The sequence below is a fragment of the Sus scrofa genome, unplaced genomic scaffold (assembly GCF_000003025.6).
Source record: "Sus scrofa isolate TJ Tabasco breed Duroc unplaced genomic scaffold, Sscrofa11.1 Contig1052, whole genome shotgun sequence".
NCBI lineage: Eukaryota > Metazoa > Chordata > Mammalia > Artiodactyla > Suidae > Sus > Sus scrofa.
The window spans coordinates 266,807-281,542 of NW_018084804.1; the positions used below are offsets into that span (position 1 = coordinate 266,807).

The 14,736-nt window shown below is 40.5% G+C and overlaps 3 non-coding genes across 3 annotated transcripts; all 3 read left to right on the plus strand.

Annotated features, from left to right (window-relative positions):
- The first annotated feature begins 573 nt into the window (after positions 1–573).
- Positions 574–645, plus strand: TRNAA-CGC. The gene has a single exon. It is a non-coding gene; the product is annotated as a tRNA-Ala (tRNA).
- Positions 646–4,263: 3,618 nt separating this feature from the next.
- On the plus strand, positions 4,264–4,336 carry TRNAK-UUU. Its single transcript has one exon. It is a non-coding gene; the product is annotated as a tRNA-Lys (tRNA).
- Positions 4,337–10,276: 5,940 nt separating this feature from the next.
- TRNAA-CGC lies at positions 10,277–10,348 on the plus strand. The gene has a single exon. It is a non-coding gene; the product is annotated as a tRNA-Ala (tRNA).
- The last annotated feature ends 4,388 nt before the right edge of the window (positions 10,349–14,736 follow it).

Below are 14,736 nucleotides of genomic sequence, written 5' to 3' on the forward strand. Positions count from 1 at the left end.
TTAAAGATGATGGAGAGTCGAAGTTGTTTAAAAAACTCTTTGTGCACCTAATCCTCAAGCGAAGAGTAGAGATGGATGGAATGTGGAAGCAGAATTAAGGACCATCTCTGAACGTGTTACGTGGGAACCCGCAATGAGAGTCTGCTGGAAATTGGATGCTGACTCTGCCTTCTACCCGTTAGGGTGTAAACTTCAATTCGCCAGTTCAACTAAAGCCAGCGGCTGCTTCTGCACTGAGAAATAGTCAATCTGAATCTTTACTACTGCGATGTTTGTTGGAGACGTGATTTTCGTGAGACTGTGCTGGTAGAGGCAAGTAACTTTCTTCCAATCTGCTGGTGAGTGGAAATTGGAGTAGGCTAAGAGGGAGGTCTTAGTATCAGAAACAGTGCTTTTCAGACCACAGTCTAGTTTCTCTTCTCCTAGGGGAACCACTAGATAGTATACAGTTTAGCAACCTCAGAAATACTGAAATTAAATCCCAGTAGAACTTTCTCCAGCCAACTCTTGGGCTGGGGAGGGGGTTGGGGGGAGAAATAATATCCCAGGAAAGATCCAGAAAGATCTCAATCAGGGGGTGTAGCTCAGTGGTAGAGCGCGTGCTTCGCATGTACGAGGTCCCTGGTTCAATCCCTGGCACCTCCAGTTTATCTTTTACCAACCACTTCTCAGTGCAGCGGATTGCTTTTCATAGTTTTCCCATTTTTACTCCCTCATGCTTACTACTTTCCAGGGCGAAACACTGGCAAAATAAAGACAAGAAGGAGGGAAGAGGGGGAAAGAGAAAGTAAAAAAACATCTCATCAGACTCTCTCACTTCAGAAGCAAAAAGCCAGCTGCTACCACAACCAGCACATTCAAATCGGGTTTTATTGGATATGTTATGGAAGGGTAGGGCAGAAAAAGGACAGACTAAAGGGAAAAATAAAAGACCCTATTATCTTAGTTCTTTTAATTATCTGAGAAGTCAGATCTAACAGACGAGAGAAATCTTTCACCTGACTCCCTGCCCTTACCTTCTCATCCCCCCTCATTCTTTCCCTCCACTGGTCCATCCAGTGGGTCAATTACTGGTCACAAGCAGTTGAGATGGAGGGAGCTAGATTTCAAATCTTTTTGAGTGGGTGATTAGCAGAACATTGAACAACTCGAACAGCAGCACTAAGGAATGCAGAGACTGTCAATGCAAACTTGGAAACATAATTGGAAGCTTCAGGGCTGGAAGCTGTTAGCTGGAAGGAATAGTTTGATTTGGGTAGAAATTAGGCATAAAGCATTAAAAAATTTTTTTCTTTTTTTGTTAGATGCCATATTTTGGCAGAACCCTTCTTCTGTCAGATGATAAATTGGGTCTCATTGGAGATTTTCACAGGCTGTATGGTAGAAAACATCCAATCCGTACATACACTCCTGGCTGAAATAAAACCATAAGGATACTGTCAAGTAACGAATTCAAGTCTCTTCACTTCTAATTTCCTATATTTGCCCACTGATTTCCAGTTTTTTGCTTTTAGAGTTTTAAATACAGTCATGATGTGAAATACATGATTTAACACCATACCAAAGATTTCTGAGACAAAACCAAAGGGGTAGTGTGTAGGGTGTGGGAAGATGAAGACAGAAGGGTAAGAACAGATAGATGCATACTTTTATTGTATCTCCTAAGATAAACATTATCTGCATATACAAGGAGACAATAATAATTAGAACAGCTTTGTTCTAAACATGATTCTACATTGGGTGGATATATCAGAATCAGTTCCATTTTCATCTCCTTTTGGATGCTAGTTTGTGTATTAAAGAGATTAGAATAACTGTAAAAGTTGAATTTCACAAGAGGGAGCAAAGCATGTTTGTGTGTAGAAAAAAGGTTTCCATTTAGCCTCTCAAAGGCTAGGAGGGCCAAGAGGGTTAGGATTAGCAACTCACAGAGGAAAGTGAAAAAGACAGAACTCCACAGACTCTGGCACTTAGGATGCCCTGTTTCCCCAGCAGGTGCTATGATCACCTAAAGCACTGACATCCAAGGGGGTTGTTTTTGGACTCTCCCAGTTGGGAAATGCATTTACAAAGCAGTGTCTACTTCAGGGCAGATGACAAGGGCAGACTGCTTTTAAATTACTGTTTGAGTGAATTAGCTGCTGTCCTCTTTCTTTTCCTTCCATTGACTCCTAGCAGCTCCTGGCAGAGAACAAAGACTTACATTTGGTGTTTTCTGTACCAGGAACACTGATGTGTCTTTTCTCTCTTACTCTTCATACTCACTGGATTAAACATGGAGTCTCCATACAACCTGAAATAAGTTAAAGCAGTGGGCAGAACCATGAAAGAAAGTCTCTGAAGAGCACTGGGACTTTGGACACTGTAGCCCCCGAGGGACCCAAATTCTAGGCATTTTTCCCAGGGAAAGGAAATAGCTAATACCTGGGACTTCTAAGTTCCACTTTTGGCTCTCACATGGTCAGAGTGGCTCCTCTGGTCATCTCCATGTGATTTGATGATTTCCCACATCATCACAGCAGGGGACTGTAACTCCACTGCACTTGACTGTCAGAGATGAGCAAAAAATTCAGAGAGGTGGGTACGAAGAACAGGACTCAAAAAGTTGCCTTTGGAGATTTAGGTCCAGATGCAAATAGAAGACAGAAAACCCTTAGCTACTAAAGGAAAAAGGACAAGTGTCTGCCACAAACAACCACTGGTTCTGGCACTGTTTGAACCACTTCATGGTGATGAAGATGGCTAGTAAGCAAGGTCATACCTGAATCTATGATTTGGCAGAGAGCTTCCATCTAGAGACCTGGATTGTCACATGACTGTGGAAGAGAAGGCCCCTGGAATGAGAGTAGAACAAGGACTGAAAAAGTTCCATTAGAACTGGAGAATTCGGAGTCATTGGTATGTATTTCTGGAAAGCAGATTAATTTTGGACCCTGCGGTTTGTTATTTCTGCTTGGGTTGTCTTCTTACTTCTCTCAGATGGCTCCAAGGCCTGTCAGCTAGCTCTGGGAAAGGCATTTTCATTCCATCACCAGGGAAAGAATCAGGGTCTTTTCTTGAGTCTTCACATTCCTCCTTTCTCCCAACATCTCCTCCTCTGCCCCTAAAGCGACCTAAAAGACCACAGAGGTAATGCAGAAGGATACAAAGAAGAAAAGTTACATACTGCAGGGATGCGAGTGGGACAGGTAGAGGGGGATTTAGGTTCTTCCAGAAGGGAAGAGAAGTTCAGAAAACCTGCCAAGAATGCAGAGTGACAGGGTGTCTAGCAACCCTAGGACAGCAACACGACTGGGACCCAGAAACTACTTTCCTTATGGAAGTTCTATTTTGAGAGACGGAAGGAAGAGGGAGGAGGAAAAAAATATACTACCTTTTTCGGATGGAAATGTCTCCGTAATGAGAGAGCCAGGAAAATGTGTGGGCTGGGCCACCATCTGTGAAAGGAACTGGCACTTTGCAGGCATAGAGAGCATCTCACCCCTCAGGCACAAATGCAAAAAATGCTTTCTGCCTAATTTGTGGGATAGGTAACCCAGATGTGAATTTTGGATGAAATCCGGAAGCGTATTTTAAGCGGGTTCTGGACAGCAATTTATACTATGAGAAAGCTCCACAGATTCAAGATCTGGCAGGTTTGGGAAACCCTGACTTGGAGTGTCAAAAATCCGGAACTTGGGTGGAGTGGAGTGTTATTGGGAGATCATGTGCAGGAAGTGGCAAAGTGGACCCGAGCGGAAAGGCGAAGCAGTGTGTGAATGGGAAGAGGGATGGGGGGAAGTAGGGGTTGTTAGCAAAGTAGAGAAAAGACGGCTTGACTATGGATCTTTAAACACAAGGTTCGGGTAGATGAGTAGGAAAGATGTGTCCAAGTTCCACCTCTCTTCTCTGTACAAGAAAATATTGAGAATTGTGTGTTTTAGAGAAGTGAGCAGAAAACTTCTATCCCACAAGAAGATCCCACTCATTTTTACCAAACTGTTGGCTTTTGAGAGCATCGTGGTGCTCTTTACATAGCCGAGCTCTTCGGACTGTACCCCTGTGGCTGGATTTTTGAGGGAAGTCGAATTGTTTCAAATCTGATGCTTGGTTGTGGTGGCGGCAGGTTAGTGAGCACAGAAGTGGAATCTGCTAGCTGCTTTTGGCTTGAATATGTGAGGTAAGTGTTCAAGCAACTGATTTTTAATACTTTGAGAACTCAAGTTAAAAAACAACCTAGTGAATTTGGCTTTTCCAAATTATGAGAGAAACTGTACCTTAAGAGCCCGGATAGCTCAGTTGGTAGAGCATCAGACTTTTAATCTGAGGGTCCAGGGTTCAAGTCCCTGTTCGGGCGAAATAGAGGTTTTACTCCCTGAGCCCACAAATTGTTTAGTACCTACTGCAGTGACCCCTAGGTTTGAAGGAATCGGTGGGTGGGAGGTGGGGTATATTAGGGAAGAGATGGGTGAGAACATAAAACAGTTTACTGTGATTTGGAGATTGGGAACTCACTAATGGTGTTTTGGAAACATGTGTATTAATCTAGAGTGATCTTGGACTCCAGATAGCATTACCTTCCCTGAACCTCCTTGGAAATACCAGGAAATACATAGAAACCCAGGGTTATTGCTATCTCCTTTTTGCCCTCCTCTGGCCATACGAGACTTTGTTCATGTTTACGGAAATCCCATGAAATAAATTTTGAATTTGGAAGGGTCCCATTTATCTGGAAGAACTTATCTTTTGATTAGTCCAAAAGACTCATCAGACTGCTAGAATGTAAGAATAAGAAACAGAAAACTGACAGGTCTCAATGAGGGAGAGAAATGTGTGGGGTTGAGGAACAGGACTCGTTTTAATTTGTCTCTGTCTTGGTGTAAAGCACAGCTAGGATCATGTCTACTGTCCCTGGTAAATCATTGTACATTCTGTACATTGTGACAGAAGAAACCTGGATTTCAAGTGGGGTCATGTATATTTCTGATGTAAGTAAGAGCACAGAAAATTGGGAAGGACTGCCCAATATAATATGGGCCACAAATGCCAACCACATATATAATTTTAAATTTTCTAAGAGTCACAATGAAAAAAAAAAAAGAGAAAAACGGGTTCCCTGGTGGCTCAGGGGGTTAAAGATCTGGCATTGTCTCGGCCTTGGCACGGGTTCAATCCCTGGTCCCAGGAAATTCTCCATGCTGTGCCTGTGTCCAAAAAAAAAAAAAAAAAAAAAAAGAAAAAGGAAAACATGAAATTAATTATGTATTTTATTTAGATTGTCTAGGAGTTCCCACTATGGTGCAGCAGGATCTGAGGTCTCTGATGTTGTTGGTACCAAGATTCTGTCCCTGGTCCGGTACAGTGGGTTGAGGGTCTAGTGTTGCCCAGCTGCAGCGTGGATTGGCATCTGTGGCTTGGATCTGATCCCTGGCCAGGAACTCCATATGCCTTGGGGTGGCCAATAAAGGGGGAAAAAACTAATATATTAACATTTCCTTTAATAATCCATATACACATGTTACATAGACATTTTACATTCTTTTTTTCATACTGGTGAATATTTTACACTTACAGCACATCTCAAGATAGGTGAACTGGTCATATTTCAGGTGCTCAAAAATTACATGTGCTGGTGGCTACCATATCGGACAGCAGAGTTCTAAGAATTAATGCATTTGAACAAACGAAAATAAATAGATATGCAAAGTGCTCACAAATTAAAGCAGTTCTGTAACTCATGCTCAAAATCTATATACACATTTTCACTCATACTTGTGAGGCGTACCAACTGAAAATTGGCACTTGCCCTCTGCCTCTACAATGATTAAGTCACTAGTCTCTACAGTCACTGACCTTCAACACACCCTGAAAGGATCAGGAATGAGGCAATTTGTGATCTGGGAAAAATTAGCAGAATAAGCCTTCAGATGATTAGATATTTTCAGGAGATATTATGAGCCCAAATTCTTGCATCTTCTCATATCTAGGAAAGCGCTAAAATCATTAAGAGTGACATCTGCTCCTCCTGACTAGCAGCAAACTCCTACCAATATGTGTGCCTGACTGCATGTACCCCCTTAACTGAAATCATGTATAATACTGACCTTCCCCCCCATCTCTTCAGAGCAGTTCCTCAGAGCTATTTGAGACACTGTCACCCAGGCTACATCCCTCCTTTTGCCCCAAATAGAACTTAACTTGATGCTGGAAAGATGTTACCAGAGTCCGGGTTCTTGTTCACATAGCCGAAGAATGAACTTCGAGAACCCACAGGCAGCAGCCAAGCAAAGTCTTTATTACAGGAAAGCAAATAGCTCCCAGGACAACTGGGAGAGGGGAGAAAAGCCCCCCCTCTCTATTGTCCTATAGCAGATTTTATCCCTTAAAGATGGAGGTTACCAACATAGGGTCCAGAAAGATGTGGTTTTCTCCCATTGGCCTTGCCCAATGTCCCTTAAGTCTCATGGTGTCTTTGCCCTTCTCTTCCCCTAAACTGAGTCACAGGGGGTTAGAGATTAATGTCCATCTGGGCATAGGTACACTCCCTATAGTAGACAAGACCTGTGGGGATGTTACTCCCTGGAGCCCTTAAGCCACAAGCCCTTAATCAATGGCCATATCAAAGAATGCATGGAAGCCCATGCTCCTACACTGACTACCTGAGTTATTATTCTGCCTCAGACTCACAATGCTCACGGTGTGCATAAAAATGAATAATGTGAGAGCTATGAGTTTCAGTTTTATTTGGGGACTTATTAAGGGCTACAGTCCCAGAGAGTCTATGTTCAGATACTGGTAAATTGCCACTATAGAAGTTTATCTGAATTCTTTCTGATATAGTGCTAATATTTAATATCGTTCTACCATCCTTTTTCATCCCTACACCTAAAGACTAGGTGTAGGGATGAAATGATATAGGTAGTGAATGATATAGGTAGTTTTACCCAAATCATTCACTCATAAAATGTATGTGTTAAGACTTGAGAGGAAATAGCCACTGGATATTTCTGCCCCAGAGGCCATTTCTTCCATTACTTCCTGTATGCAGAAAGCCGTATTCAAATTTTCTAGGTATGTGGTCACATTTCCATAATACTCTGAATCCCTCAGTTTTCAAGAAATTACTTTGGGGATCACTAGGGAGAGCGATCTTTCTGTTCATAAAATCAACTTCAAAAGGCTGGTAATATGCTTGTTAAAAGATATGTATATGCTTTGAAAACAGAATGCATAGCAGTAAAAAGATAAAATATATTTTTGAAAACAGATTCAGATAGTATCAAAGGACATTACCATGAACAAGGCAAAATTTACATCTGAAAGGAAATTCAGCTACACATTTGAAAAGAGAGAAGGTCATATTTCAGGGAAGAAAAGGGAGGGAGGGGAGTAAAAGAATTTTTAGTTAGGCTTATTTAGATTTAGACTCTTGGGTGTGGCATATGGGAATTCTTCATCTGATCCTTCCTTCCTTCCTTCCTTCCTTCCTTCCTTCCTTCCTTCCTTCCTTCCTTCCTTCCTTTCTTTCTTTCTTTCTTTTCTTTCTTTCTTTCTTTCTTTCTTTCTTTCTTTCTTTCTTTCTTTCTTTCTTTCTTTCTTTCTTTCTTTCTTTCTTTCGTCTTTTTGTCTTTTTAGGGCCGCACCCAGGGCATATGGAGGTTCCCAGGCTACGGGTCTAATCGGAGCTGTAGCTGTGGGCCTACACCGCAGCCACAACAACACCAGATCCTTAACCCACTGAGCGAGGCCAGGGATAGAACCCTCAACCTCATGATTCCTAGTTGGATTTATTTCCGCTGCTCCACAACAATGACAGAAACTCCTCATCTGATCCTTTAATCCACTGCACCCACCAGGGACTGAACTCACAACTCCAAAAGGACCCAAGCCACTGCAATCAGATTCTTAATCCACTGCACCACGAGGAGAACTCCCAGAATTAAAATTCTTAGAGTAATTGGTATAATGGTATTTCGATTATGAGGGAACTCATCAGTTGGTAATTAATAAGGCTGAGTAACTCATTATAATACCTTTTTTTGCTCTTATATATGTTGAAATATACTACAATAGAAAGAAAAAGAGGAAATGGCACTGACTCACACAAGAAGAAATAGAAAATCTGAATAATTTTATGTCTATAAACAATAAACAATAACTTTCCAAAATAGAAAGCACCAGGACCACATGGGTTCATTGGAGGAATTAAGCCAAACACTTAAGGAGGAAATCATACCAGTTCTCTACAGTCTCTTCCAAAAGATAGAAGTAGAAGGAATACTTCTACAAAACCCATTCTAAGAGGCCAGCATTACCCTAACACCAAAAGCAAACAAAGACATTTCAAGAAAACTACAGCCCACTATCTCTCATAAAAAATCTGCAACAAATTATAAGCCAATTGAACCCAACAATATCTAAAAAGAATTTTATGTCATGCCCAAAGGGGTTTACCCCAGGTTTGCAAGACTTGTTCAATATCTGAAAATCAATTAATGTAACTATCACATCAACAGACTGAGAAAGAAAAAAAAAATCACATGTCCATATGAAGAGATGCAGAAAAAACACTTGATAAAATCCAACTCATTTATGATTTAAAAAAAATTTCAGCAAATTCAGAATAGAGGGGAATGTCTTCAACTTGATTTTAAAACATCTGCAAAAAAACCAGTTATGTCATACTTGATGAGAAACTTAAAGCTTCCAGCTACAATCAGGAGCAAGGCAAGTATGCTCCCTCTTACCACTCCTTTTCAATATCATATTGGAAGCCCTAAAGCAAGAAGACAAGACAAGAAAAAAAAGATATATAGAAGGAAGAAAGACCTACATTGACATTGTTATCATTCAAAGTCCGTAGCATACATTAGATTTCCCTCTTGGTGTTGTACATTCTATGAATTTTGACAAAGGTATGATGGCATGAATCCACCATTACAATACCACACATAATGATTTCCCACCAGCAATGAATGAGAGCCCCTGTTGGCTCCACATCCTCCCTAGCATTTTGTGTTGTCAGTATTCTGGTGTGCAGTAGCATCTCACAATAGGTAGGTAGTAGCATCTCATTGTTGCTTTAATTTGCAATTCCCTGATGATGTGTGATGTGGAGCATCATTTCATATGCTTATCTGCCTGCCATCTGTTTGTCTTCTTATTGAGGTGTCTGTTCAGAGATGTTGCCTGTTTTATAATGTTTTTCATGTTCTTGTTGAATTTTTAAGAGTTCTTTGTATATTTTGGATACCAGCCCTTTACTAGATATGTTTTTCAAATATTTCCTCCCAGTCCGTGGCTCAAGAGTGTCTTTTGCACAGAAGTAATTTTTAATTTTAATGAAGTCCAACGTATCAGTTTTTCATGAATCATGTCTTTGGTGTTGCCATTTTTACTTTTGAAAAGTCTCTATTCTCCGCTGTGTGACTTCTGAAGTGAGAGACAAAAACCATGTGCCTGAGATGCTGCAGTTGGGTCTGGGGTCAGAAAAGCCTTTCCTGTGGATCGTAGTGGTGTAGCCCGGCTGCGGTGGCCGATCGCTCTGCACCTGCCAGGATCCTGGCTTAAGAGGTCTTGTCAAATTTCATTCTTCCGTGGGGTAAAATAGACTGCGGAACCAGAAGCTGGTAACTGGATAAAAGAAAGGGAGAAACAAGGCAACGAGGGCTTCTTAAAGCTAAGATTCTTCATGAAGCCAAAGTTCACAGATAAACCACTTTGGTGTCAGGTGGCTAGATGGTCTCTGTGGGAATAGCCGTTGCCTCTTGGAGACAAAGATCAAGGCAGGATTTTCACATTTTAATCTTTTTCGACAATTGGGGGGGAGGGGGGTGTTGGTTTGTTTTGCATTTCTCCGAGCAGGATCAAGTTTGGAGACGCAGCTCTAAAGATTCCTTCCGCCATTTAGCCCACTCTGCTGCAAAAAAATTGGGTCGCCTTTTCCATGAGTTTTGGCTCGCAGAACATTTTTCAGGACCCTTTGGTCCTGAAAAACCTCTCAGTGTTTCCACCTGGGGTTCGATTTGGCCAATGGGAGAAAATTGTCCTGAAATTACTAAAATTGGGGTCTGCTCTCAGCAACGATACCGAAGGGGTCTACTTTACTTGGATATGATCCGAAAGAGGCTTTAGAGGTGTAATTCATCCTCAGTGACGGTTCTAATCCTCAATAACTGCTACTCTCCGGCTACTCTCCAATTTTGGAAACAAACAAACAAAACCCAAGAAATTATTGTGCAAAAAGCTTTGAGCTATTAAAAGGACAGGGATCCTACCTCGCAGCTGGCTTTCGCCAGGGGATGTAGCTCAGTGGTAGAGCGCATGCTTCGCATGTATGAGGCCCCGGGTTCGATCCCCGGCATCTCCACTGGCTTTTTTTTTTTTTCATTTTCTTTATTGTCTAATTCAGCCTTTGGACTCGCATTATTAAATAAAATGGTTCAGTCCTTCTCCATTTTTTGCTATTATCATTTCCTTTAACTGAAGCTATTTTCCATCTATGTTTTTATTTATCTTCCGTTTGGTTGACTAACCACTGCCATATTCCCTCTTCCCAAAAACTTACTTGGGGGTATATGCCTGAGCGGTACAAAGCCAGAGGAACACTTTAGAAGTAAAATCATCCCAGGAATAGACCCAGGAAGAGGGAATACGGTTGCATATCAAAGAATTATTTAGCTCAATTAAAGTGGTCCTATTTACTCCCACTTTCCACTTTTCCAGTCAGTAAAAATAAAATATCTCTTAGTAATTTTTTTTTAAGGGAAGGAGAAGATAGCATGTTTTTTTAGTATTGGTGTGGTAGTTGCACTTTGGTATTCAAGGGTCCACCTCAGGGCCACATAAGGAATTTCCTCATAGGCTATTGTTTTTAACCTAGTTACCATTTTATTTTCCACTGCATCTTTGGTTCTACTCAATGTTTCTGTGCAGTGCTCACAATCCAGGGCAGCAGGTCTGGGAAAGTAGGAAAAGAGGAATAGCCCGTGGAAATGGAAGGCAGAGTTCGATACCTTGACTAGATCTCCTGGCATCAAGCCCTACCTCTGACCCAAGGCCAAAGTTGACCTCAGTAACATAAAAAATACGTCTTTCCCTAAAAGTCTAAGGATTTTAGGAGCTCTTTGCCAGCAGCAGGATTGAAGACCAAATATATATTTCTTATTATAAATCAAAATATTTGTAACGTATATTGAGATGTGACAGTGCTGCATCAGGTGGTATTTCTATTTTTATTTTTTTTGAAGATCCTTAAAAAACATTTTTTTCTCCTTTCTTAGCTTATTCGTTCTAATTCTTTAACTTTTTTTTAATAGTTACCTAAAAAACACGAAATGTTTGTTGTATACCTTTGATGCCATCGTTGTATACCTTTGATGGGTTCTTGTTCACTGCGGTTGAAGAATGAACTCCACGAACACACAGGCAGCAAGCGAGCAAAGCTTTTATTAAAGGAAAGCAGATGGCTCCCAGGGTTACTGGGAGGGGGGAGAAGAGCCCCCCTTTCTCTATTGTCCTATAGGGGTTTTTATTCCTTAAAGTTGGGGGGGTACCAAGTGAGGTCCAGAGAGATGTGGTCTTCTCCCATTGGCCTTACTCAGTTACCCATATCAGTCCTTGTCCAACAGGGTCCTAGGGGTGGAAATGTCCTATAAATCTCATAGTTTCTTTGTCCTTTTCCTCCCGAAAACTGAGTCACAGGGGATTAGGGATTAATGTCCAACTGGGCGTAGGTCCACTCCCTATAGTAAACAAGGCCTTGGGGATGTTACACCCTGGAGCCCTTAAACCACAAATGTTATCAAGGGCCATATCAAAGAATGCATCAAAGCCCGTGCTCCTACACTGACCACCTGAGTTAATATTCTGCCTCTCCTTTACAACTAATCCAAGTTCACTTTCCAGTAAATTTGTGCTTCTTCATAGGTAATGTAAATACCTTGTAATTTTTAAAAATCCCAGCTATTTTCCTCCCTCCTAGTCATTGTATCTTTGTATCTTTGCTATCATTCATTTAAATTATATATAACATACATAAGCCTACATACAACATGTACATAAGCACATAATCAAATAGATTGCTACTATTATATTTTGAACAAACTGGTATCTATGAGATCAATTAAACTAGGAAAACTAAAATTTTTACTTACCTTCCCTTATTCTTTCTTTGATATTCTTCCTTTTCCTTATGAAGATTTGAGTTTCTGATCTATATTTTCCTCATCACCAAAGAGCTTCCTTTAACATTTCTTGTGAAATTGGTCTATAGGGAACAAATTCCTCCAAATTCTTTTGAGAACATTTTTATTTCTCCTTCACTATGAAATTTTGTAGGGTACAGAATTCTAGGTTGTGGCTTTTTTCTCTCAACACACTTTAAATATTTTAATCTCTTCTTGTTTGGATGGTTTCCTAATAGAAGTCAAATGTAATTCTTACCTTTGTTCCTCTATTAGCTAGGTGGTTTTTTTCTACCCCTCTGACTTCTTTCAGGATTATTTTCTTCATATTTGATCTTCTGTAGTTTGAAAATGATATGGTCATATGCAGTTTTTTGTTTGTTTCTTTTTTCATATGTCCTGCTTGGTGCTCTCTGAACTTCCTCAATCTGTGGTTTGCTATCTGATATTAATTTGGGAAAATTCTCAGTCATTATTATTTCAAATATTCTGTTCCTTTGTCTCTTTTCCTTCTGGTATTCCCATTACACATATGTTTTTGGTACTTGTCTTAGAATCCTTGGGTATGTGTTTTTTCCCAGTCTTTGTTCTGTTTCACTTTTGGAGGTTTCTATTGCCATATCCTTAAGTTCAGAGTCTTTCCTTAGCTGTGTCCACCCTACTAATAAACCCATCAAAGACATTCTTCCTTTCTGTTACTATAATTTTAATCTTGAGCATTTTTTTAGGATTTTCATTTTTCTGCATATATTGCCAGTCTGTTCTGTTCATACCTGCTCTCTGCTTTATTCATTAGACCCCTTAGCTTACTAAACATAATTGTTTTAAATTCCTGGTCTGATAATTCCAACATCCTTGCCATGAGTGGTTCTGTTCTTGCTCTGTCTCTTCAAATTATTTTTTGCCTTTTGATATGCTTTGTAATTTCTTCTTGATAGCCTGACATAGTATACTTGATAAAAGGATAAACAAGACTTTAGTACTGTGATGGTGAGGTGCAGGGGGAAGGGAACTTTCTATAGGCTATGATTAGGTCTCAGTCTTTTAATGACTTTATGGCTCTGGGTTGTGAATTTCACTGCTGTTTCTCAGTTTTCTTTTTTCCTCCCAGACTTAGGTGGGACAAGACAGCTAGAGTATGCTGGAGTTGGGGTTTTCCCTCTTCTCATGTGAAAGTCTAGAGCCAGCTGGAATTGAGTATTTCCCTTCTTCCAGGTCATTAGGCTCTGACAAAATACCAGCAGCTTAGGGTCTGGTTAAATAGATTCTTTAGAAGGCAAGCCTTGTGCTCTGGCATATTTCAAAATGGTTCCACTTTTCTCCTCTCTGCTGGAAGCATGAGGGAATTTCCCTCCAATATTTAGATATTTAAGTGAGAATCTGGTCAAACTCCTAGGGGCAAAACCACAAAAGTGTGGGGGGCCCTCACCCCGGACCCATGACTCAGTGTTCCTGGAATCTTTAACTATCAGACTTGCCTACATGGATACTTGATACACAATTACAGTTCAGGTTTTTCTACCTGGCAGTGATTCTTCCCATAGTTTTTGCTTGTGAGCCACTGCTCAGGAAAGTCAGGACGTCCTTTATTCAGCTGTCTAACTCTCCAATCTTGGGGGCAGCCATCCACCCTGGGTCCTCACCTCTCATAGATTCAAGAAGTGTTGATTTCTTAGTCCGTTCAGCTTTTTCCTTCTTGTTGAGATGGAATGGTGACTTCCAAGCAACTTATATATGGAACCAGAAACTGGAAGTCTGTATGCTAGTTGTTAACACATGATTTTCCCTCTGTGCTTATTAGAGAATCGGCCCTATAGGTTTTCCTTCTTGTATTTTCTCCACTGGGTTTTGGTATCAGTATTATACTCATCTCCTAAAATAACTGAGAGAGCATTTCTGTTTGCTGGAATATTTTGTACAACACAGAGGGTATCATTTCCTTTAAGATTTCGTAAAACATACCAGTAAATTTGCCTCAGAAATTTTATTTAAATTCCTGATTTTTTTAAATGTCTATATAATGAATCAGCTTTTTCTATAACTTCTTATGTTAGTTTTGATAATTTATACATTTTCCATTTCTTCTAACGGAATTAAAAGAATTGAAGGCAAATGTCATGATTTCTTAACTTTAAAATCTCCAAAGAAGCCACTGAAAATATTCTCCTATTTATTCCTCTATGTAGGCATCTCTATCCATCTACTCATTTCCTTTTTTTTTTTTTTTTTTTTTTGTCTTTTTTGCCATTTCTTGGGCTGTTCCTGTGGCATATGGAGGTTCCCAGGCTAGAAGTCGAATCGCAGCCATAGCCACCGGCCTATGCCAGGGCCACAGCAGCGCAGGATCCGAGCCGCTCTGCAACCTACACCACAGTTCATGGCAATGCTGGATCCTTAACCCACTGAGCAAGGCCAGGGATCGAACCCTCAACCTCATGGTTCCTGGTTGGATTCGTTAGCCACTGAACCACAGCAGAAACTCCTACTCATTTACTTTTTAAGAAATGATTTTGAATATTTACTTACACCAAGTATTGTAGTAAATAGTGATATACAGTTAAGTATAACACAG